The sequence below is a fragment of the Macaca mulatta genome, chromosome 11 (assembly GCF_049350105.2).
Source record: "Macaca mulatta isolate MMU2019108-1 chromosome 11, T2T-MMU8v2.0, whole genome shotgun sequence".
In the NCBI taxonomy this organism is placed as follows: Eukaryota; Metazoa; Chordata; class Mammalia; order Primates; family Cercopithecidae; genus Macaca; species Macaca mulatta.
Genome location: NC_133416.1, coordinates 99,730,785 through 99,757,189, shown reverse-complemented (window position 1 = coordinate 99,757,189; position 26,405 = coordinate 99,730,785). Strand labels below are relative to the sequence as shown.

The window sequence follows — 26,405 nt, the reverse complement described above, 5'->3', positions numbered from 1 at the left end:
TATGTTTGTTCTTGCCTGCTCAGTGCCCCTTTAAAAGTTTAAAAACGATGATTAGATTTCACCGTATAAAAAAATCGGGAGTTCTAATACAAAAATCTAAATGTTCAGTTTCTCTTGAAAATTCGGCTGTTCTGTCAAGAGTAACTTCCTTCTGGTTACCAGAGAGAAGCATCTGGTATCACTAGCAGCAGACCACTTCACAGGTGGCCTGGGCTTTCCAGTTTCCCCACAGACCTTAACCTGCCTGAGTTCCCAGCCTGGTCCCTACAGGCAGAGTTCTGAGTATCTGCTATCATCCCAGTTTGAAAAAGTCTGTCAAGGCTTCCTCCTCTTTGCCTCTTCCATTTTCAAATGCCGGAGACTCCAACTTGTGCCAAAGAGCCTTCTTTGATCTGAATGACTCAAGCAATCTCTTAACTCCTGGATTGTTTAAAAGGTTATTATGTTTCTCTCTTCCATTCTCTACCAGCCCATTCTCCCCCTAGAGAGTTTGTTTTGTTCTTTTGCTTTAAAAACGAAAACAAAGTGTGACTACACATGTATTCTCCAAAGACCAGCTCCTCAAGGCTGAGAGCCAGATGCCTGATTTGTTTTCCATCTAGACCTGTACATGCAGAGAAAGTCGTCAATGCAAGGCCATTCTGCTTTTGACCTTCCTAGGGCTGAATGCACAGCTAGTCAACAGAGGAGCTGAAAATAGAACCCAGGACTTTCAAATCATTGTTCTGCTCACTGGGCTGTGCTTCCTCCCATAAGGACTTGGTTAAACAATGTCCTGTTTGGCAAAAGCAGAAATCATAATCTATGTATGAGAAACTGGATGGTGAAGAAACGCAGGCCCCACCCTTGGGAAAGATGGCACTGTAGTGTAAAAGGAGTGTGAATTTGTTTCTAGCACTGCAGCTTATAAGTTAGATGCACTAAAAAAAAAAAAAAAATGTGTTAAGAATCATTGGCTCTGTAATGTGTGGCATTTTGAACAAGGAGTTCTTACTGAGTGCCAAGAATGAATTTGCCTGACAACCCACAAAAAGGAAATTTAGAACATTAGAAAGGTTATCATGAAAATGACAGAAGCTGTAATAAGATATTCAGGGATGTGGAATCTGGGGCCTGGTTTTTAGCATAGGGTAGCCAGTGTCACAGGAAGGAGCCAGAAGATGGGTAACTCCATCATTCTTCACTCGGAGTATGTGTGTGACCCATAGAGAGGGCAGAAAGCAGGGCTAAACAACTTCCCCAAGCTCTGAGGAAGAGTTCAGAACTCGTGCATCTGTGCTGTCATTTTGCAAAGGATGTACTCTCTTTTAGGGATCGTCTCCCTGGGCTGATTTATAGTGATCTCCTTGAGGGCAGGAACCCTGTGGGCCTCATTGCTGTTGCCCCAACGCTTAGCACGTGGCCCAACCCCGAAGACAGTAGACCAGAGCCTATAGCCAGGCTTTCTGAGTTTGAGTCCCAACTCTACTGTTTCCCAGCTGCAAGGCTTTGAACAAGTGACTTTATGTCTCTGTGCCTCAATTTCCTCATCTGTAAACTAGAGATGGTAATAATAGTTCTTACCTCAAAGAGTCATCATAAAAATGAAATGAGTTACTACTTGTGATGCGCTTCGAATGGTACGTGGTACATAATAAGCATTCTTCAAGTTTAGTTATTATAGGCAATAAATGCATGATTTGTGAACGGATAAATGTTCTAGCTAACAATAATGACTAGCTATGATAGGCCAGGTGACTTGCTAAGCACTTTACATAAATTATCCCACTTAATTCTAAACACAGGCATGTGAGATCCCCTAATTCTATCAGTCCATATTACAGAGGAGGCAACTTAGGCAGAAAAGAACTGGGTAACTTAAGCTTGCACAGCTGGCAAGTAACTTTGTTGTCTGACACCACATCTTTCACCATGACGCTGCCAATGAAATACCTATTTTCTAGGAAGAATGCTAAGGAAAAAGCTGCTTTATGATATTTGTATTAGGCTCAAGTATAATCATTGATTGACACTTTGAAAGCATTAAACATATACACACATGTGAGATGGTGGTGATGACTAATAAACCCATGAGAAATCCCATTTTCGTCTCGTTAGCCTGATTTAGAATATCCAAAGGTGTTAAAAATAATAATTAGCTTTAGGAACCAACAAACAAGTAAAACAAGTCACTTTGACACACCAAAATGCAATTTGATTTGCAAGAATCACCTACTCAAGATAACAGCCACTAAATAAATGAACAAAAGAGAGTGTTGAGAACTGAGGCACCATAGTCCTTTGCTTATTTCTTTGCTAAGAGGTACTCAGCTGTGACATATATTTTTTATTTATTCACATACTTCTATCTCTTTGAATAGTTCCCTCAGCCAGAAATATGAGTAGAAAGGATGAGATGCTTTTTTTCTTCTAGGATATTAGTTGGAATATTCTAGGATGTCATGGAAAGCAAACCAAACTTGAGGCTGAGAAATGAGGTTTCTGATTCCAGCTTTGCTACTAAGTAATTCCCTCGAGAATTTGAAGCAAATCTCTCAATCTACCTGGACCTCAGATTTCTCTGTCTAAAAATACAGCTTTGGATCCCATTGACTATTGAATTCCTAGTACCTCTAAAAATACTTCATTTTCCTCCCGGGGACTTTTTTTTTATTATACAGCATACCTTTCCCACTTTGACCCCCACACATAGATTTTAACGTTTTTGAAATCAGATTGTTTCACAATTTGAACATAAATTAAATTTAATAATTTTTTCTCTTTTTCCCCTTCTTCTCCTCCTCCCCTTTCTCTTCCTCCCCTTCTTTCTCCTCCTCCTTTTTTTATCCTGCAAAGTTGTCATTAAATTGATAATGTATATCAGAATTAAAGAAAAACACAAAACCCAAACATAAACAACACAACCACTACCACCACAAACAATAACTAACCTGTCCCAAAGACTTGGTTGATGTGTAAATAGATTTGCATACTGAAAATTGGAGAAAGAGCATTTTAAGTGTTATTACTTCTTAATTTCTTTGGAGTTTGGGCCCTCTTCCAAGGAATAAATTATAATTTATCTGTAGCAGCTATGATCCCTGGGTTTCCCTGGCCAAGGGTGACAGCACTGTATCAAAGACAAAACACTTACTTTTTGAAACTAAAATGTCTCAATGCATTTGACTATGTCATCATCTGCATGTATGTATGACTAATCTATGTGACGCCAATCATTTCTCTGTAGTCAGCTGAGAATACTGAGGGGCCCCTCTTTACTCCAGGCACATCCAAGTGGGAGAACAGATGTTCTTTGTTTCAGGAAAGGATGGGGTGAAGGTTAGCTCATGGGTAGAGTTTCCTGTTTGTAATATTTGAAGCCAGGGAGGTGCCAACAGTTTTAAAGGTCTTATTAAAGGGATATAGTTCTGATGGGGCAAGCTGCAGTGAAAGTAAAATTTGCTCCCCAACTGATGTCTTGGTACTTCAGATGTACATAATACCATATTATTTCCTTGCTAACAATCCTTCAATGACTCTCCTTTTGCCTGCCAGAGACAGGCTAAATGCTTTAGCCTGTCCATTCTTCCTTTGAAATGGTTTGTTCCTCTGCCCTTGAAATGGTTTTCCCACATCTTCATTTGGGCAACTCATTTGTTAAGACCTCGCTCAGGGCCGAGTGCGGTGGCTCACTCCTGTAATCCCAACACTTTGGGAGGCCAAGGTGGGTAGACTACTTGAGGTCCGGAGTTTGAGACCAGCCTGGCCAACATGGTGAAACCCCATCTCTACTAAAAATACAAAAAATTAGCCAAGCACGGTGGCGGGTGCGTGTAATCCCAGTTACTGGGGCAGCTGAGGCAGGAGAATTGCTTGAACCCAGGAGGCGGAGGTTGCAGTGAGCCAAGATTGTGCCACTGCACTTCAGCCTGGGTGACAGAGGGAGAATCTGTCTCAAAAAAAAAAAAAAAAAAAAAAAAAAAAAGACTTAGCTCAGGTGTCATCTTCCGTTTGCAGCCTTTAACATCTTGTCAGTCAGAGTAGGGACCTCTTAATTGTGGTCCCAAGGCAGCCCATACTTCCCTCTATCCAAAGGATTCTCAAACCTCCCTGCAGAATGGAATCACCTGGAAAGCTATCAAAACACAGCAATGCCCAGGTGCTACTCACAAGGATTTTGGTTTCATTGGTCTGGGTTGGAGTAAAGCATCACTATATAATATACCCAGGTAGTTCTGTTATTCAGCCAATGCTGAGAACCACTGCTTTATTGTAAATCTTGCAACATATTGTATTATAAGTTTTGTGTTTATCCTCCCCAAGATTAAGTTTATTGAGGACTGAAATTATTTTGTATTGATATGCGTATCATCTGAGATTTTTTAAAAAAATTCCAAGCACTAAGAAGTGTTTAATAAGTAGTTTATAAATAATAAATGTATTACTGAATGAATGAATAACACGTACACATTCCAACCACCCACCCATCTATGTTTAGAAGCTCGCTTACGTTCATGCAGCTGTTCAGGGTTAGAAATTGTGGAAAATAAAAGAATCAATGTGGATCCCAGGTGTCTGGAGATAAAGGATGTAGACTAAGAGGAGTTTCTGAGGAAACAAATAAAATATGGCCTGTAAGAGAACTTGCAAAAGTTTGAAATAATTAAGAACGGGTGCTGAAAAAACAGGACTATGAAATCTGACCTCAGCAAGAACTTTGGTAGAAAGATTAACACAAGAAGAGATTCTGGAGCTTGAGATGGGGAGAAGGGAACAAGCAGCCCTAATGCAGATCAGCTTCTACCTACATAAGATAGAAACACAAGGACAAGTCTCAGCTTTCCCTTCAGGGCCAGAGTCCAGAGCCTGAAAGTCAAGGTGTCCTAGTAGTCGGGTGAGGGGCAGGGGGATGGGAATCAGCAGAATGGGAGTCAAGCTTGATATTCAGGCTTGAGTATCATGAGACACAGCAGTGCTCCATCTGCTCTGTGAATCTGTATCTTGGGGGTCATAGCATGTGCTAAGTGCTTTATATAATATGCAGAATTAGGTTTATGAAATAGGCTTTATTATTTCCAGCTTCACAGATGAGGACACTGAGATTCTGCGGAGTTGAGTAAGCCTCCTAACTCACTTAATCATAATTGATAAATGTCACCTTCTAAATGGCCAGTAGGGATTACTGGCCTGACAACCCTGTATGGAGGAGAGGTATGGGAGAAGATGGAGAGATAGGTTGGAGCTCCAATATCTCTATCAAGAAGAGCGCTTTCCCTGCCAAGTCCTGCCAGTGGACTAGGAGACAGCAGATGAAGGAACCTTTGTGGATAGTTGCCTTTAATTTTAGAAAGCTTCTACTTGTTTGGGCCAGGAACCACTATGTGACCTTGAACAGTGAAAACACGATACTCTCCACTTCTGGACTCCCAGTGGATGTGTTTGTGGAAGCTCGTGCCCTTTCTCAGAGAAGGAGACATGAACAAGAACACTTGGAATTCAGTCACTCTATAAGATAGAAGAATGTGTATAAATATTGGATTGCTGCTTTTTAAAAGAATGAGTTCTTTTTATTACTCTCATAACATGAAAATTTCTTATATTTCATCTAATGTGTCATTAAAATTTAAGTATTTGATCTACCATGTTAAGGGGAATTCCCTCTTACTCGACCTCCCTCTTGACTATTCATAGTCTATCTTCAGGAAATCTTGTCTTCTCTCTTGTCTTAATAGACATTTATGTTCCAAAACAAAGTCTGATCTTAATTATTAGTCTAGCCAATCAGTTTTGTCTGTCTACATTAAGGAGTGATGAAGATGCATGCAGATTTTAGTCTGCTAAAAGATACCTTCTCTTTTCAATAACGTGTGATGACTAATTTGCCTGGAATAGTTCATGCAGTCACAGCCTTGATGCTAAGCATGTTGGAGCTACTGTTCTTTCCCCGAACTCTGTACACAATTTCTGTCTGTGGAAACTATAATCACTCTTGCTGATGAAGATGCCAGGAATAGGTTGGCATTGGAAATTTCTTTGGCTTATTGGGAAATAACCTGGGCTTTGAACTCAGCTGAAACTGGGTTCAAATCCTAACTCTGCCATTTACAAACACTCCTAAGGCCAAGGAAATGTCAACAAATGTCAATTTCATTTTTTGTTCTTTTCTGTTGAGGAATAGTATATACTTCTTTGATCATCTCTATGATCCAATCATATGTACATTCAATCCAACACACCTACACAAAAAGCACATAGTTATGGATTTTACTGTCCTCTGCCTTTAGTTTTTTGACAAGAAGCCAAGATTTCAAAATAGCTCATGAGGAGTTTGTATTTTATGGCAATTTATTATTTGACCTTTCTCTAGAATGTGAATGTTATATTACCCCTGGTTCCTTGACATGTGAAAAAATACATCCCTTCCCTCTCAGCCTGTGTCTTCTGAAAACAAGTTCCAATGATCATTTTCTAAATAATAGAAATGAAGGTAGCTACTATAGGCATTTATAACTGACTTTATTTCAAGAATTTGGGTGGGCAACTCTTTACTCACTCTCAAGAGAGGCAATGTGTGAGTCATGAGAAGATCTCCCTAGAGGTAGTCAAAACAATTGGCAGTACCTGATCTTGGCATCTTCATCCGCCCTCTGGTCCTGGTTTTCCACTATGTGAAAGGAAAATTGTACCACAGAACATCTAAGGTCCATGTCTCCTCCTAAATATCTGTGTCTAGTTACTGCTTATTTATAAGAAAATAAGTTGACTTGCCCCAAGATAAAAAGATATTAAATGGCAAATATTTCACAAGAGAACTGGTCTTTCTCTGCTCTTTCTCTTTTATGTCTGGGTTATAAAATTATTATAATGATACTCTTCATCACCCACCTAATCCCATAAAACATCTCTGACTATGTAAACGCACATGGTCTGTTTCCCTTTAGCAATTACTCACTTTACCCATGGGAATCAGGTTTTTGCTAAAGCCCAGTAAGGGAAGGTGCCAGCTTTCTGTTAGGAGACTTAATTTTTCTCTCTGGGCAAAAGGTTTCCCGTAGCTGACACCAACTCAGCATTACTCTATTGTCTTCTACTAAGGGAGAATTACCACTAGTATTTGGTACCAAACACTGGTAATGTGCCATAACAATGAGGGAGAAGGAAAGGAACACCTATTAATAGGTATCTCAGTTCAAACTGCAACACTGAAATACCATAGACGGGGTGGCTTGAACAACCAACATTTATTTCTCATGGTCCTGGAGGCTGGAAGTCTGAGATCAGAGTGCCAGCATGGTCAGGTTCTCAGGAGGGCTCTGGCTATGTCCTCACATGGCCTTTCTTTCATGGCCGCATGGTGATGGGAATGAAGGGAGAGGGAGAGGGAGAAAGAGAAAGACAGAGAGAGAGATTTCATGTTGTCTTCCTTTTTGTTGTTGTTGTTTCTGATTTTTGTTAAATAAGGGCATTGATCTCATCATGGGGGCTCCACCTTCATGAGTTCATCTAAACCTAGTTCCCTCCCAAATGCCCCACCTCCAAATACCTTTACAATGTGTATTAGGGCTTCATCATATGAATTTGCAGTGGGCGGGAGACACACACATTCAGTTCATAGCAGTGGGAATAAATGAAACATAATAGATTCTCTTATTGTGCCTTTCTATATGGCTTTGTGCTAAACTAATGCATATTACATAGTTATCTCATTTATCCTCTTTTATGCCCATCATTATTCTTCAGAGCAATTCTTATGCCTCCTTCAAAGCTGAGAAAATAGAGGCTCAGAGATATTAATGAATTACCCAAGGTCGCCTAGGTCTCTGACTATAAAGCCTGTATTAATTTCATTTTGTTATCATGGGCCTTGCCAGTAAATGTGTCTGTAGTGGGTAAAAAAAATTATTCTAGAATGTAGAGAGCCCCTGAAATGACCTTCATTACTGAAGAAAACCTGCCTGAATGGTGTATTCCACATTTGTAAACTTCAGGGAAAGACCCCTCCAATGAACTTGGAAGTAAGTGCTAAAATATTTGACACCCCAACGGCATCCTTTTCCCCAGTAGAATCATAGAAGTCAGATGTGATTTGACATGTAATATTAATGGATATCATTGATTGAACTCGTTACGCTCTTGGCTGACTGCTGCATACTTCATAAGTATTATCTCATTTACCTAATGCCCCATGAGATGGTTACCACTTTCTTATTCAGTTGCAGGCACTGAGGCTTATAAAGAGTTGTAACTTAGCCAAGTCATGTGGCTTAGGAAGATGGGAATCTGGGTATATCTGAGTCTAACACAAATTACTCAACAGCGCATCTTCACTGCAGGGCAAAATAGAATGCAGGGAGTCCTATTCTCTCTTCTTGTTGGGGTTTCACTTCCAAAACTCTTAAAGAACTTGTGAGAATCACTCTTAATGAGTACAGAATGCCCACAAGAAGTGGCAATCACAGTTACAGGAAAGGTCGACACTGTCAGTTCTGACTACATTTACATTAATTAAAAACAGAAATTAAAAGGGAAGAAGGCAAAGGGGAAAGTCCCACTTTCAAATGAGGTCATTTAAACAATAAACTAGTCTCAGTAATTATTTAAAGGGAGCAGAACTGATTAGATATCAGAAATAGAACTAGGCCTTTTGGAGAAGAGGCGTTCTCTAGAAGCCACTTCCCTTGCAGAATTTCCCTGAAAGATCACTTATTGTTTAGTTTAATATTTTCAAAAATAAGGAGTAACAAGATCTGCTAATCTAGACTTGTTAGAACATAAGGGATTACCAACAATGGAATGTTTTCAGTTGACTGCAGCATAAAGAAGCCAAATCTAACAGGTCATCATGAAGGAAAAGCATGTAAATACTGCCCTTAGATTTCATAGTGACAATATTTAAGGGGTCCTGGCCTAATTCAAGTTGGTTTGGCACTAAATGCTAGACTTTCTTATCATAGCTTTCATTCTTTAGCTGAGAAATGATTATGAAAGCAGATATTTTCTTGGGAACTGAGTGAATTTCAAATATATGGTGACTTGATATCAGTGGATTAGGATTGTTGCAGCTGTGTGGGATGAAGGGTAGCCAACACACTACCTGGAGTCCTGTAGAACGCACTTATTATGAACCAAATGTTTGTGTCCCTCTGAGGTTTATATGTAGAAACCCTTACCTTCAGTGTGATGGTATTTGGAGTTGGAGCCTTTAAGAAGTATCTGGGTTTAGATGAGGTGATGGGCATGAGGCCCCCATAATGGGATTATTGTCCTTTAAGAAGAGAAAGAGAGACTAGAGAGTTTGCTCTCTCTTCCATGTGAGGACACAGCAAGAAGGTGATCATCTGCATTCCAGAAAAAGAGCCCTCGGCAGAATCCAGCCATGCTGGCTTCTTAATCTTGGACTTCCCATCTTCCAGAACTGTGAGAAGTAAATGTCCATTGTTTAAGCCACTCAGTCCATGGTTTTTTATTGTAGCAGCCCAGCTGACTAAGACAGACTGGTCCTAAAGTTTCTACCAGCCCATTTCTGATGGTCACCAATACTCACATGTCTTTCATAAAATGGCAGAAATAAGAGCTCCTGTGCTTGTACTAATTTAGAAACTTTACCATCTCCAACTTCTAACTTAGTCCTAATGTATACAGATAGTCACTGACTTCTGATGGTTTGACTTTATGATGGGTTTATTGGAGTATTAAATGCATTTTTGAGCTAGGTGCAGTAGCTGATGCCTGTAATACCAGTACTTTGGCAGAGCAAAGCAGGAGGATTGCTTTTAGCCCAGGAGTTCAAGACCAGCCTAGGCAATGTAGTGAGACGTTGTCTCTACTAAAAGAAAGAAAGATGGAAGGAAGGAAGGAAGGAAGGAAGGAAGGAAGGAAGGAAGGAAGGAAGGAAGGAAGGAAGGAAAGAGAGAAAGATTAAAAAATAAAAAATACAATAAAATGAATTTTTGACATAATATCTTCAACTTATGATGAGCTTTTCAGAATGAACTCCATCGTAAGTCGAGGAACATCTGCATAGGCATTTCAAAAGGTAATGAGAAAACAAATTCATTCACTTTCCAAGTTGGTATTGAGCACCTACCAATATGCCAGGCATTCAGAGCAAGTGGCATAGATGGTGGCATAGGACAAAGCCACTGAAACACAACAGCCGTGCAATAGGGTCCACACTGCATACCAAAAAGAGGCAGAGCCCAAATATGCAAATATATGAAACGACCACTGACAGCAGAAGGCTTAACAATAAAATGACAACACTAACAACATGCCATTAACTGTTCCAGACACTGGGTTCATCACAGTCTAGTGGAGAAGGCCATGGGAAGGGCTGTGAGACAGCCAAGGGCACTGAGGGAGGCCTTTTTAGTAAAGATGTCATACAGACTGCCACAGAAGGGGGCATCCCTTGGATGCAGAGGCAGTGGCATGGGCAAGAGCAGAGTGGTGAAAATGGGTGTGCCTGGGTATCAGTGAATGGTCTAATTTGGTGTGTGGCTGTTTCCAATATAAGTGGGTCTGCTCAGTGAAAGAAAACTGGCCTAAATCTGAAACAAAAATCAAATAATCGACAGAGTGAGACTCCATCTCAAAAAAAAAAAAATCAAATAATCATAGAGGAATAGAACCAAGAGAAAAGATGATCCAATCCTCTCATTTGTGTACTATCACTCTTTCTTGTAGCTCATTCTATAACCTCAGGGAAGACCATTACTGGAAATGTTATTAGGGTCACTAGGATAAACTTTGGGCCAGATAGTTTAGGCCAATCCTAATTTCATACATTCTATTCAATTATCCCCAGTATTCCCATTAATACACTCACATATGTAGCCTGAGATGCCCTTAGAAACTTCCCTGTAGAGAAACATCTTCACCACTGGCCTTCCTTTGGGCCATTAGTTAAGATGGCCAGAAGGGGGTAAATAGAAATCCATATTCATGTTATCAAAGAGAAGAGCGCAGCTCCAGAGGGGCAAAACCCATGAATAGAAGTGCTCCAGCCCAGGCAACATAGTGAGACTGTCTCTAGTAAAAATTAAAAAATTAGTCGGGCATGGTGGCATATGCCTGTAGTCCCAGCTACTTGGGACCAAGGTGGGAGGATTGCTTAAACACAGGAGGTTGAGGCTGCAGTGAGCTATGATCTTGCCACTGCACTCCAGCCTGGGCAACCAAGCAAGACCCTGTCTCTAAAGAAGAAGAGGAAGGAGAAAGAAGAGGAAGAAAAGGAAGAAGAAGGAGGAGGAGGAGGAGGAGGAGGAAGGGAGGGGGAAAGGCGGGAGGAGGAAGGGTGAGAGGGAGAAAAAGAAGAAAGGAATGCTTTGTTTGGTGTGGTAGAGGTGGAGAAGCATCGTCCAGCTCCCTCTTGAAGGACTTGCCACCAGCTGTGGGTAGTGAGATGAGCAAACCACTTTTCACTGTCAGGCCCTTCTGATTAATCTTATCTGCAGATAGCCATCTTGTCCAGTCAAACCCTTCCCAGGACAGCTTGCATCTGACAACTGAACCAGGCAGAAGCAGAAACACCCAGCAATGTTGACCTGACCCAGGTCAGCTCTAACAGGTGACACTCATTCCTGAGCTCTGTGCAGGGTGGGCTGAGGTTTTCATTGTGTCACAGTGTGGCTTCTCACTGAGCCCAATGTGACATCTTCCTCCCTTCCTTTCACAAGCGTCAATTCCTATTAAACATCTTGTACCTCGAACTCTGTCTGTATGTTTGCTTCAGGAAATCTAAACCTGTGATGGTTAGAAATGGGAGTGGGTCAGAAAAATTTCAGGCGAGGAGCTTCTACCAGGAGAAGACTGAAGAATCCCATACCCCTAGGAGGCCATGTGGATGTCTGGAGATGGAGAGGTATCAACAGGGAAGGGGGACCCAATGAGGGTCAGAGGTCTCTGATGTGTATTAGACAAGAAGGAATTTATTCCTTTCTTCATTCAATGATCACTTGTAGGGAAGGCACTGAACTATGGAGATACAAAGACATATTCCTGCTCTCGAGGAGTTACAGACCAGACCCTGACACTCAGAGAAATGCAAACTTCCTTAGAAGTGGAATGTTTCAGGCAATATTGCTTTTTGGAGATTAACCTAGATCTAAAGATGGTTTAGATACTTCAAAAATCTAGACCTGTCACAAAAAGAAACAGGAAATTCACCCATGTAATCCCACCATGGTAGCACTCTGGGAAGACCCAGAAGAGACAACAGTTCAAAGACACTTTGTTTTCTATTTACTTCTTAATCCAAGAGCCACACAGCATTGTTTATAAGAATAAATTCTAATAGAAGTCACTATCTTCCAGCCCCTATACACACAATAATAAAATAATTAATAATAATAGTAATAAAAATGAGGCCCAGAAACACCAATTAAAGTGGCCCAAGATTAGTGTGGCAAAATTCAGGTGTCTTGACTCTGTATTGTCTCCCTAATCTTAATTGTGACCTTGGCCTCTCTGGTAAAAAAGGTATGAGATTCTCCCAGAAGAGGGTGAATAAATGTAAAATTATAATAACTGAATCCCTGGCAATCTCCTATCAAAGGCAAAAATAAAGAAGATATAAAGAAATATTCTCTGTAACTTTCTAAAATGCAACACGAATTTAGAGCAAGCTCCCTGTCTGCATTTGCAAGACGTGGCATGAAGATATTGATCCCTGTGCAGCGGGACATTTTCTGCCTTCTTCCAATGGAGCACTTTCCACAAGCCTAATATTCATAGGACTTCGGGTTGCACGCTGGAGTTTCCCTAAAGCTGAATAGAGTAACATCTTCAACTTTCCCTATCCTAAATGACATATTCTACTTCCCTAAAAAGATAGATCTATTTATGTTTAAAGAACTTTATATCTTCACTTTCCCTGGATCCTCTCCAATATTCTCTCCCAATCCACATCCCCAAGGAGTTGATGTCATTACTTTCTTAAAAAAGGTTTGCCAACTGATATGGTCTGGATTTGTGTCCCTGCCCAAATCTCATGTTGAATTGTAATCCCCAGTGTGGGAGGAGGGGTCTGGTGGGAGGTGACTGGACCATGGAGGCAGATTTCTTCTTTGCTATTCTCATGATAGTGAGTAAGTTTTCATGAGATCTAGGTTTTTAAAAAGTGTGTGGCACCTTCCCCTTCTCTTTCTCCTGCTCTCGCCATGTAAGACATACATCGTTTGCCTTCCACTATGATTGTATATTTCCTGAAACCTTACCAGCCATGCTTCCTGTACAGCCTGTGAGCAAAATAAGTATTACTGTCTTAAGCTACTGTTTTGGGATGTTTTGGAAACAGTGAAACGTGATCAAAACAGGTTCTGAGAACTCGAAACTAGATGCCACTATAATGAAATCTAAAACATGGATATTGCTTCTGGTACTGGTTGGTGGACAGAAGCTGGAAGGGGCTGAAAGAGACTTTTAGTAGAATCTTGGTAGACCTTGAGCAGGCTATTGGTAGATTGTTACTGAAAACTGGAGAAAGGAATCCTTGTTATGTAGTGGCAGAAAGTTTAGCAAGATTGTCACCTGCAGTGACATGGAAAATACAAAATATACCTAATAAACTGGTAGATTGGGCTAAGAAAAATTCCAACCAGAATGTTGAAAATGCCAGGGAGATTCTTTTAGTCATATATAATAAGTGTGCGGGGAGAATGAATTTTAAAAACAGGAACTGTTACATTTTCAGGAAAATTTTAAGATAATCTATTAAAGATTCAAGATGTTTAATATTAATTGATGTTACACTCAAATATAAAACTATTTCTCTTTCTCAGTCTCTCCATAGAGCAGAGGATTCTCAAATTAAGAAAAGATATCAGCTCAAAGATCAAATTCAAAAGCCAAAGACCTTTTGTTTGGACCTTAGAAAGATATAAGGTAATGTCTCATAAGCCCTTTGAAACAGAGTTCCTCTAAGGATCTAAGCATATGCTAGGCAGATTCTCTCAGTTAAACAATAAATCTTCTAGTAATCTTAAGGTTATGTAGTCCCATCACAGCCTTACAGGGATCTCGGGTAGAGAATGACTTACGTCAAACAGATTTTTGTCTAATGGAGTATTCTCTAATAAGAATCACAGGAAGTCCCGGAATTTTAAACAGAATTGTACAAACACATTTTGACAGCTTGAGCTAAAAGGAACAGAAATAGTATTAAATGAAAAGAGGGCCAAGAACCAAGAACCTGGAGGGAAGACCCAAGAAGCAGTAGGGAATCCAGGCAGCAGGACTGAGACCTACAAAGAGACCTGCAGTGTTTGCTGTCTGGATATCAGAGTTACTATGAGCCAATGACTGTCATGTGCTCTGATTTTCCTCTATTTAAAACAAGAGTGTCTATAGTGGCTGTCCTATATATATTTTACCATTGAATATTGGGTATGTAGGTTGCAAATAACTTGTCTCTTAGTTTACAAGTCTTCAGATTGAGAGGATAAATACATAAGAAATCTCACCTGAAGGACTTCATCTGTACCTGCTACTGAGTCTTCTAAGGTGAGAGTGTAGGAGTGTATTTTGCATGTATATATAAATAATTTGTAACCAGTAAGTGGACTTCAGAATTTTTAAACATGTCTACAATTTTTAAAAACACTTTTCTTATTACAGATGAAGTCTAATTCCTATACCCTTGAATATAGGGTGACCTTAATAACTCACTTTTAAAAAATAGAATGGGATGGAAGTGATGCTACATTAATTCCCAGGCTAGGTCTTACACAGTAATACAGTGTCATTCTAGCTCTCTCTTGAAATGCTCACTGTTGCACCGCAGCTGCCTTGCTGTGAGGAAGCTCAGGCCACAAGGAACCTCCCAGGAACTCTAGCACTCAGCCCTAGCTTAGCTCCCAGCCAAAAGCCACCACCAACTTGGCAGGTATGCAAGTGGGCCATTCTGGAAGTACATGTGCCAGTCCATCAAGCCTCCCCCTGCTGATACCACATAGACCAGAGACGAGTCTTCCCAGACAAGCCCTCCTCAAATTTTAAATTTGTTTGCAAAATGAATGTTATTACTTTAAGCCATCAAATTCGGGGTAATGTGATGCAGATCAATAGTAACAGGAATAGTTTCCCTTCATATATATAAAATTTTAACTCCATCCTTACAATGCCAATCTGTAGATAAACATTCTATGATAATGAATAAAAACATAAAGAACTAATATGTATCTGGCATTTATTGATAAATTAATATAGGCTTGGCCCTATTCTATGTACTTGACATGTGTTAGCTCATTTTATTCTTACAGCTCTCTGAGGAAAATACTTTTATTATCTTCATTTAATGATAAGAAAAAGGAGGCCTGGGGAGATTAGGTAACATGGCCAAGACCATACAACCAGAGTACCCAAGCCAGAAGTCCAGACATTCTTGTTCAGGAGTCTATGGTCGTTATTCTCTGTGCTTCTTACAGTTGGAATCTTCTAACTTTAACTATCCCTCTTATCATTAACACCAGGCAGCTCTTTGCTTTCATAGCTCCAGCCTTGATCTTCAGTTGACAGAGCTTCTCATTCTTACGCAGCAGGTCACAGTCTAAATGTTGTCCACAAATATAAGATTTTATCAGGTCAGAGGTCAGAGAACTATGACCCATAAGTGAGATCTGACCTGCCAGCTGCTTTTGTAAATAAAGAGTTTTTAAAAATTCCATAAAATAATCACATTGGTTAGTTTATATTGTTTATAGCTCCTTTTACACTACATGGTGATTTGAACAGTTGTGATAGAGACCACAGGGTCCACAAAGCCTGAAATATTCTTTTTAGTCCTTTTTAGCAAAAGTTTGCTGACCCCTGACTTAGATGACTGAAGACCCCTTTACGCTGAATTCGTGCCATGTTATAAAAAGGGTATACATATGTTAGAGTTGTAGATGGACCTGGACTAAAATCCAGCTCTGTTACCTAACTGTAATCCTGGGAGAATCTCTTAATATCTCTGAATCTTAATATTCTTTTTCAAAAAGAGAATGTTAAGACCTCTGTCTTAATCGATACATGCTAAGATATTGACACATAAAATATTATTAATATGTTAAAAAATTTTACCAATCTTTTGTGATTAGGTCAAAATTTAGTGGACCATATAATCAGGGGTCACAAAATAAAAGATGCCTAATAATAACAACCATTTGTAACTGTTGGAGTATGTGAAGAGAAAACAGAGGCAAAAACTTCTGTTAGGTGTAAGGCAGAGGTGGGAATTGGTCAGTGAAACTCTGACCATTGGAGGTGAAAGTCCAGGTTGCGAATTTCCTTCTATAGTCTGGATTGTAAAAGAAAAATCCTGCAGGCAGAGATAGTTTCATAGGAAACAGTTTTCCAGAAAATCAATTTCTAATTGATTAAATGTCAAGATTTGAAGAAAGAACTTCTGGTTGCTTATTGAGCTAAAGGAATAATCCTATTTTCCCTACTATGACTGAATATATTTCTTTGAGAATATGAGTAAATTTAGAATCCCAAAGGCAGAGTGATTTGACCTGATTAGAAGTATTTTTTTCCATTCTGCAAATAGTCCAAGCAACTGTCAGCAAGTTAGTTATTTTATCATTCCAACCAAAATGGTTTAATATTTTGGGGGTTGAAATTTTTAAAGTTGATTTAAATAACTGAAATGGCCAATTGTTTTCAGGTCCTTAGAGAAGTGAGCAGTCACATTCCGGTTTCTTGGGAGAATGAGGAGAACTGTGTTTTGGAAGGGAGATTTTGGGGGCAGTTAGTCTTTTCTGTGATTGTTGCTGGGAGATCTGTCATTGGTGTGATAGTAATGGAATCTGAGCTCCTCTGAGCTCCCAGGTGAGACAGGTCATCTGGGCAGATATTCTTGTATATCTGGCTAAGTGAAGGGTGAACCAGAATAGGGGGAGAGGCTTTGTTCTGATAAACGAATAGTGGGCCTGTCCTGCACACGGGGTGTAAGATGAGCAAGGAGATGGATGCTGGGGCTTGATGAGGCAGGTACGTGGGAAGCAGCTGAAACATCTCGGATCTGCTGCACAGATTCTGGTTTTCTTCACTTGAGTTTCTTTTCTTTCCCTATTTTCACTTGTCACACACACAAAGGGCAGTGAAATGCCAACCTGACCCAATGAAAAGCCTGGAGATATGAAACTGTAAAAGAAGATAATGATTAGGAACATGTGGGGATGACTGGAGACCCTTGATAATTGTGCTTCACTTTCCTGTTTAACCTTTTAACTAGAAAAAGGCATTCATCTAACAGACATGTTCTTCTTAAAAGGAAAAAAGAAAGGAAGAAAGAAAAAGAAAGAGAAAGAAAGACAGAAAGAAAGACAGAAATAAAGAAAAAGAAAAGAAAGAATGAAAAAAAAGAGAGAAGGAAGAAGAAAGGAAGGCGGGAATGAAGGAAGGAAGAAAGGAAGGAAAAAAGAGGGAAAGAAAATAAGTTTTTCTCAAATCATATAGGCACATTTTTTATATTGTATCACACCAATTTTCAGTTCCTTAAGGAAATCACAGAATCTAAAAGTGGAAATTTCCTTGGAGGTCACTTTGCCCAGATTTCTACTCATGCAGAACTCTTTTATGTAACTACCTTGGTAGGTTCATTGATTCATTCAACAATATCTCTTGAGTGTGATCACTAGGTATTGATCTGGGCACAGGACTGAACAAAAGAAATTGACATTTTTGCCTTCATGGAAATCTGCTTATATTCCAGGGCCTATGCTTGGTCATTTCCAGTTATTGAGAACTGTCAGTCTACATGCAAGTAAATCAGTTCTTAAGTGTTTAACAAACTCTTTTGGAGCAGCATTTTAAGCACTTTACAAATACATTATTAACTCATTTAATGCTCACAGTAATCCTATAAAGTAGACACTACTGTCATCGTATCCCTTCACAGATGAACAAATTGAGACACAACCAACTTAAGGAATGCCTTAAGACTGCCACTGGTAAGCAACAGGGGTTAAATTAGAAACCCACAGTGAGGGTCTGGAGTGAGGACATGGAATGCAGGGTTCTAGTTAAGAGTCTGCTCTCTTAACCACCAGGCTACACTGCCAACATTTGTTTAGCTTATGTTTGTGATTTGGCTCTATTTCTACTGGTATTGGCTTTTTTTTTTTTTTTTTTGATGGAGTCTCACTCTGTCCCCCAGGCTGGAGTGCAGTGACACTATCTTGGCTCACTGCAAGCTCTGCCTCCCGGGTTCACGCCATTCTCCTGCCTCAGCCTCCCGAGTAGCTGGGACTATAGGCGCCCGCCACCATGCCAGGCTAATTTTTTGTATTTTTAGTACAGATGGGGTTTCACCGTGTTAGCCAGGATGGTCTCGATCTCCTGACCTCATGAGCCACCCGCCTCAGCCTCCCAAAGTGCTGATATTACAGGCATGAGCCACCGTGCCCGGCGGTATTGGCATTTCTTACCCTAAAATGATCTGAAGATCTCTTGGGATCTTCTACTGCATACTCTAATGTCCTGAATACAACCAACCAAAGACAACTTCTTATTCTCTTGACTTACATGATTTATATAGGAGAAGATAGCACCTCTTTAAGAGGTGTGAACCCCACTCCCCCCAACCAACCCTCCCTGCCTAAATAAAAGGGCACTGCCTGCCACATACTAGTCAATAAATGATAGATCTTGATATTAATACATTTTTGGCTCAATGATTTGCAAAATTTCTCAGTTTAGCTTCCTTCCTCCAGTTTAAGTCTTTAGGATAAAGGGCCAATCAGGCATTATCGGCACATTTTCAAAATTTTTCCTGAAAGCAAATTTTAATAAATGAGAGAGAACTCCATGAGGCTGATGGGAGAGACCTTGTCATCACCAACAATGGAAATGAGGGACGGGGAAGGATGCAGAAGCTGGGAACCCTGGAAAGTTCACTCACATGGGAACATCTTAATGGCTGCCTTCCATAGTCAGTTAACCATTTTCTCCCCACAGCATAGACAAATAAAACAGCTCTGACCAGGTAGCTGCCTTGCCTTGGGTCCAGAAAACAAACAAACAAACAAACAAAAAACACCTCTTTTATGTCATTTCATCATGAAATAAGAAGTGAGAATGAGTTAGATAAAACTTTGAGCAGAGCAACAATACTTTGTATGTTTTTCTGAGTCAACTCATGGGTGAGTTTAATCTTTTGCTTGAAAGGAATTCAAAGAATGTCAGGTGCCTTCTCATTTCAAATGGAATAGTCCCAAAATACCGTCTACCATCAAATCCCAACAATTTCTGGATTATCTCTCACGGCTCCTCTTCCTGTAATGGATGAAATTGATCTAGTCCGCTTTCTTTACACCTGGTTTCATGAGCCTCAGCCAAGATGACTTCCCTTTTCTTAGCCAATCCTCCTACCTGCAAATTTGGCTAATGAAAAGCATAATTCCCATGGCTTCCCCACTTCTGCTTCTCTCACTCCAAATAAGAGGCTCTGCTCTACATAGAATTACCCTCCTTTTCCGTTCATGCAAAGCCTACCTTTGAATATGTCTTTTCTGGCATGACATTTCCCAGACATGCTTCTAAACATAGTTTGCAGCTGCTCCTCTGTGTGTCCCACTCCAGTCCTGCCCAGAAGGCCTTTACCCAAACTAGGAAAACAATTGATTGGGTGAATATTTCCATGCAGAGGGGTGGGAATAGCTGTTGGAAAAAACAGTCTTTTTTTTTTCTTTTCTTTTTTTTTGAGATAGAATCTTGCTCTGTCGCAAGGCTGGAGTGCAGTAGCATGATCTCAGCTCGCTGCAACCTCTGACTGCTGAGTTCAAGTGACTCTCCTGCCTTAGCTTCCCGAGTAGCTGGGACTACAGGCGCCTGTCACCACGCCTGGCTAACTTTTGTTATTTTTAGTAAAGACTAGGTTTCACCATGTTGACAAGGCTGGTTTCAAACTCCTGATCTCAGATGATCTGCCCCCCTTGACCTCCCAAAGTGCTGGGGTTACAGGCATGAGCCACCACACCTGGCCAAAAACCAGTCTTTTCATAATAGCCAAGATGTAGGTATATAGAAAGCAAAAACAACAGCTACTTCATGTGGGTATTCCAAAGGCTGTTTTTGTGAGTTTGTAAAAGAGGATGTCCTTTAAGAATTTTTCACACTACACAGTACTTACTTTGTTTCTGATAAATTTTTTAGGGTGTCATACGTATCTGCAAGAAAGGTTTTTAAAAATTAATCAATTTTGGGTCCCGTGACACCCATTCATGAAATATTTTTTTTTCCAAGATAAAGAAAAGTTGGCAAAAATAATTCGAGATATTTGCCAAGATCACTCAAAGAATTTGGCTTAGAATCTGAGTCCCTGGAACCAAACAAAAATATTAACAAGTCAGGTGGGTTTCCATTTCATCCTGGCTGGATATTTTTAAGTGCTTGCTGCTTGTTAGGGAAGAAATGGATCATAGGTCATTAACTTAAAAAAAAAAAAAAAAAGAATATTTATTCTTTTGAATTTTTCCCAAATGCTTTGAATGGATTTCTGTTGCATTATTGGTTGAGTATATTCTTGTCAGGATAATCCACTTTTAGTGGCTTCATTTACATTAGCTATCACTCCAGAGAGCCATAGTAACAGGCTGCTGAATTACCCAAGAGAAATTACTCTTGAAAGTAATCATTGTGAATGAATTTTCATCACTTGGTCTCATCATCTCACGCTGTTTTGTCTCTTTCCTTTTTGCCCCTGATAAAAGATAGGCATAAAGAGGGCTTTTGTTATGATCTCATTTTCTTTGGAAAACTTGGTCTTATTAATCATAGCAGCCAGCTTATGGAGGCAACCAAAGTGTCTCTCTCTCTCTCTCTCTCACATACACACACACACACACTCTCTCTCTCACATACACACACACACTCTCTCTGTCTCTCTCTCTCACACACACACACATACACAACACAGAGTTTTTGAAATGCATTTCAATTTGTGGGGAACATAAAGACTAATTTACTTTCATCTACAATATATCACACAAACTTGGTTTTCACGTAACTTCACTGGTACAAGAAATATGCTTAAGTACAGGGGCTTAAATACTGTACTGAATACTACCGTACTGAATTTGTTTTACGTTACCAACACATGCACAACAGTTGAAATTTAAAACTCTTGGACAAAAACCTAGAATAAATAATATGTTTTTACTTACCTGTCCGTAATGTATATATACCTGGCTTTGCGGAAGTGACATATTGCTCACACATCAACTCAGGGTAGGAGAATATAGAAGTGCAAAATAATATCTTAAGAGGTAATTTGCTAAATCATATTCTGTTGTTTTGAGAAAATAAATAAATAATCAGCTTATTTATTTCAGAGTTTAGTCTCCAGATAACACTCAATTACTAAGTTTAGAAAACAGATAATAGCACAAAGGCTGCTAGCAGAATTGTCTGCGGCAAGTTTGTAAATGGAGGAATGAAAGGAGCATTTATTGAGCATCCTCAAAACAAGTCTGGGAGATGATGATTATAGTCCCCAGTTTATAGATGAGGAAACTGAGGCACATAAAGATTGATTTCCTTGCTCAGGAGTCATGCAGCTAGTAAGTAAAGGAGAAACACAAGTCTGTCAGAAGCTGAGGCCTGGCTTTTCTTCCTTGGGAAAACTCAGAAATACTAAGTTACAGAAAACAATCACAGGCTACAACGCAACTTCTCCAGCTCTACTGTGCATATGAATCCCGGGGCCTCTTGTCAGTACATAGATTCTGATTCAGTGAGTCTGCGGTAGGACCTGAGATTCTGCCTTTTTAACAAGCCCTCAGCAGATTCTGATGCTGCTGTTCCAGGGACCAAAATGAAGTATCAAGATACTTAAGATTACAATATAAAATTTTACCTTAAACCCAAATATGTCATATCCTCCTCCAATTCTGTATTTTTCTGATAGTTTCCTTTCTTCTCTTCTCTGATCTTTTTGTCACTTTTCTTTATTCCTGAAGAAGTTAGAGCAAACCACTGAAATACAGTTTTTCTAGCATCCTTTAGCCAACTGCAATGAAATGTTAGGTCAAGTGTTATTTTTCCTTAGTTGGTAAAAAAAGAAATGTGATTTGTGGAATCTGTGGAATCTGGATGCTAAAAGAGAATTTAGTCTCACCCTCCTTTATTTCCTTCCTCTGATATTTCTGTTTCTCAGACCTCCCTCTTTTTTTTTCTTCTTCCCCCAACCTTTTAATTTTTTTGTCACACTGGTAATAATCTCTGGCCCTTTCACAAAAATATTTAAAACTCTGCATTATCACTTAACCCCAATATTTTCTCTCCTTTTATTAAATTGAGTCCTATGGCTCATTTTAATTCCTTTAGCTTTTTAGTTAGATGTATGATGCTATAATTCAGGCATAGTCAAAGCTGGAGACAGCAGCATAATGCTATCATACCTGAGTTAGACTGCCTGAGTTAATAGCCTAGGGTGACTAGCAGTCTTAACTTGGGTTAGGTATTTAACTTTAGGAGCTCAGTTTCTCCTTCTGTAAAGTAGGATAATAATGGTATACATATTTGGGTTATTTGTGAAAAATAAATTTGAAGAAAGTTAATTCACATAAAGGACTTAGTGTAGTGCTTTGAATGGTGTCAGCTATATCATAATTAAAGATTATTATTTCCCCAGGGGCTATGGGGTTATTTATCTGGACAACTGAGGACGGTGGCATGTAGCCCAGCAGTTTCCTTACATGCCGTGACCCAACACGCCGAGCCAGCTCTGTCTTAGGCATTCCCTGGAAGCAGTGGCTTATTGGTATGTTCAACACCCAGGCCAGATCGTGTGTTAACCCCTTCCTCCTCTATTCCATACATTTCTTTTTCAGTAATAACCTTGTAATAATCAGTAACAATTATATTTTTCTTGATTTACTCTTCCGTTTTAAAACAAATACCAGTTTTAAAAAGAAGAAAGCTGTAATTTCAATGATGTTACTTAGTCTTGTAAAAATATTTCACATACTTAAAATTTGTGTCTAAAAAGCCAAAAATATTCCAACATGACATTCACACTCTGTTTTACTGTTCAGAATTTGAAGCACTAGTAAAAACTCTAAGTGTTTCAACAGAATGACAGAAGCAAGAAATTTTGGTTCAGTTATTTTGTCTATACAATCACTGTGTTATTATTCTTGATTTTGAATCTGTGATTTGAAGAAGAAACATGTGGTACCCCAGAGACTAGGGCCATGAACTACCCTAAGTATTTACCTGAGTCCTTACGAGTCAGGGACTGTATACCTGGATGTTTCCCATAATAATTTTCATGTCAGTTTCAATGTTTGTTAAGGAACAGATAATAAAAATGTGCAAACTTTAAACTATTTATATATTTGAAAGCTCAGTGGTGACCACAACAATTATTTAGAATGCAAACCAAGAAAAGGTTTTTTTCAGGGCAGAGTATTTGACCACTAGTATGATTTAGAATTATGATGCATGGCAATAATGATACCAAACTACATTTCAGTTGACTCTATTATTTTTTCAGATTCTCTACAGACAGTGCAGCCTAATATCTCTCAGACTAGCACTTCCCACGGCCCTGCGCTTGGGGCCCCACTGCCTGGTAGAAATGAAAGTCAGTGTTTGAAAGTATTTAAAGAATCCTGCTAATCCCTATTTTATCCATAAACATCATCTGTCATAAAGAAACTTTTAGCAGAAACATTTTTCACAACTTCTGAGAGATCTTGTGGGGGGTTTTGCCATAAAGTGCTCTTGTTGAGCTCTTGATACCTATAAGCTGATATCCTGGGTTTGTCCCAAATGATGCCTCCCATCCATTCTTTAGCAGGACACTATCCCAGTTCAGATGCCTATACCCCATCTCCACATATGTTTCACCAAAACCATAAATTTTGAAACAGAGTCAATATAAATGTATAACATATTGTTTTAGGGCTCTTCTGACAAAAAGAACCAATAGGATGTGTGTGTATGTATGTGTGTGTGTGTGTGTGTGTGCGTGCACATACAACTATGCACTACACAATGGCATTTCAGTCTACAAAGGATTGCATATATGATGGTGATCCCATAAGATTATACCATATTTTTACTGTACCTTTTCTACATTTAGATATGGTTAGATATATACATACTTATCATTATGTTACAGACTACACTATGTAGCCTAGGTGTATAGTAGTCTATGCTGTCTAGGTTTGTGTAATTACACTCTATGATGTTTGCACAATGATGAAATCACTCAACAATGCATTTCTCAGAAACATATCTCCATTGTTAAGCAATGCATGACTGGATATGTAAATTAAATGGAAATTGGCTCACACAATTATGGAGGCCAAGAAGTCCCACGATCTGCCATCTGCAAGCTGGAGAACCAGGAAAGCTGGCAGTGTAATTCAGTCCAAGTCCAAAGAACTGAGAACCAGGAAAGCCAAAGGGGTAAATCCTGGTTTAAGTCTGAAGGCCCACTAACCAGGAGCACTAATATCCAAGGGCAGGAGAAGATGATATGCTAGACCAAGAAGAGAAGAAGCAAATTTTCCTTTCCTCTACCTTTTTGTTTTATTCAGGCCTTCGACAGATTAGATGATGCCTGCCCTTATTGGTGAGAGCCATCTGCTTTACTAAGTTCACCAATTCAAATGCTAATCTCTTCCCAAAACACTCTTATAGACACACCCAGAATAATGTTTTACCAGGTACCTGGTCATCCTTTAACCTAGCCAGGTTGATACCTAAATTTAATTATCACACATATAGTCTTACCAATTAGTGACCTTTTCATTCTTTATGGTATTACCAGTGAAGATTTGTAGATGGTCTACTTGGTTTTATAGGTTTTGATCAGCACTCAGAAGCTCAGTTTGATCACCCTAGTGTGGCCTGAGCTGAAAGTGCTGAGACAGTGAGTTCTTTGGGTCTTATTTCTAGAAACCAGGAAATGAGAGAGATAGTGACTTGGTTTCCCGTTTGTTTCCCTTTTGTTCTCTTAGTGGCCTTGCTAACAAGTTTACCTCCAAACTATGAGATTTCAGGAGGAAAACCAAGAGCCATCTCTGCATATGTGAGAGTGGACAAAGGAAATGTGCCAAGGAGAAGAAAGAAGACACGCTTGGGCAATGATTATGGGAAGAAGGAAGCACAGGAGAAAATGTAAGAAATGTACAGGCGAGAGAGAGATCAGAAGAAAGATGGGAAATGTGGGAAAGCAGCAGGAATCATAACAACAATAATGCCAATTTGGAAACAAGAACCAGTGCATAAAGCATACCAAGAAGGCCAACGAAGTGCCAAGGATGGAAAGTCACCCTATCAGGAGAAAGTCAAGCCATAGCAAATGTTTTATGAGACAGCTTAACACGATGACCGACCAAGACAGCAGGACAAGTGAGGCATGGAGAAATGACCCAGACCTGGACCTTTCCGGCCTCTGAATTTGGTTCACACCTCTTGTCAGAGGGAGTAGTGACCAAAGGAAACACTCTTTGCTTTAATTATGGAAACAGGAATATACCTGATTTTGTATTTAACTGTGTATATTTAAGATCTGAATATTTCTATACCCCAAAGCGTAATGTATTAGGGTCAATCATTTGAAATTGCCAATATACACTCATTTTACCTATAAAAACTATAATTTTGCATGGTTCAAACTAATAGATATGAAGATATTCTCAAGCAAACTTTTTTTTTTCTTTTGTCTTGAAGCCCATATGGAAGATCCAAAGAGAACTTTGGCCTTGGCTAAGCTTCCTACATTCTCCTGGAGTTTGTGGTTTATGAATGTGGTGCCATCTGGGGAACTGACAACCCCTGAGGGTTCACTCTGCTCATCTTCCAGGTGAGAGAAGAAGAAGGGGAGAAGGAAAGAGAAGTTCTAGAATTTCACAGGCTGAGGGAGATGGTAGGAACTTCTGTCTATGTTGGTTTCTGTTTATTGGTTTGCTTTTTATTTTGAACTCATTTGACTTAAGGTTCCAGATTTGTTTTTCTCTTTGTAAACTAGACTTTGACATTATTAGCAGTCCCATCTGTTTGCTTTTCTTAAATAAAATGTAAATTGGTTTTTGTTTTAAATTTCAGGTGCTTTTGACTCTGCTATTCATTTCCTAAGGTAGTTTGGGCATGCTAGTGCTGGGAAGAACAGAGAAATCTTGCTTTACAGCATCCTTTTGTTCAAATGAATGTACATGTCTAGTATTCGAAAAATATGAGTTTTAATAGGTTTGATTTTCCTGTCTATAATCTATGTTTTCCTCCTTTATTCCGTCATTCTTTCCTATCCCATGGGCTCACATTTATGCTCTGATCAAGTTTCTTTTTATATCTTTCCCCCTCACAACACACACAGGAAATCTAATACAAGCCACTATCTGTTTCTTTCTCAAAGGAAAAGAAAAGGATTCCTATGGGATCATACTGATTCCTGTGGGCCCCTTGCATAAAAGATTGTAGTGCATTAG

General features: G+C 39.4%; 2 long non-coding RNA genes across 3 annotated transcripts; one reads left to right on the top strand and one right to left on the bottom strand.

Annotated features, from left to right (window-relative positions):
• Positions 1-15,145: 15,145 nt before the first annotated feature.
• CLLU1 (chronic lymphocytic leukemia up-regulated 1) lies at positions 15,146-24,586 on the bottom strand. Of its 2 annotated transcripts, NR_145994.2 has the most exon segments (3): positions 15,160-17,106; positions 20,096-20,665; positions 24,265-24,586. It is a non-coding gene; the product is annotated as a chronic lymphocytic leukemia up-regulated 1 (long non-coding RNA).
• CLLU1-AS1 (CLLU1 antisense RNA 1) lies at positions 17,862-26,024 on the top strand. The gene is made up of 4 exons (XR_013400706.1): positions 17,862-17,915; positions 23,462-23,551; positions 24,936-25,110; positions 25,651-26,024. It is a non-coding gene; the product is annotated as a CLLU1 antisense RNA 1 (long non-coding RNA).
• Positions 26,025-26,405: the final 381 nt, after the last annotated feature.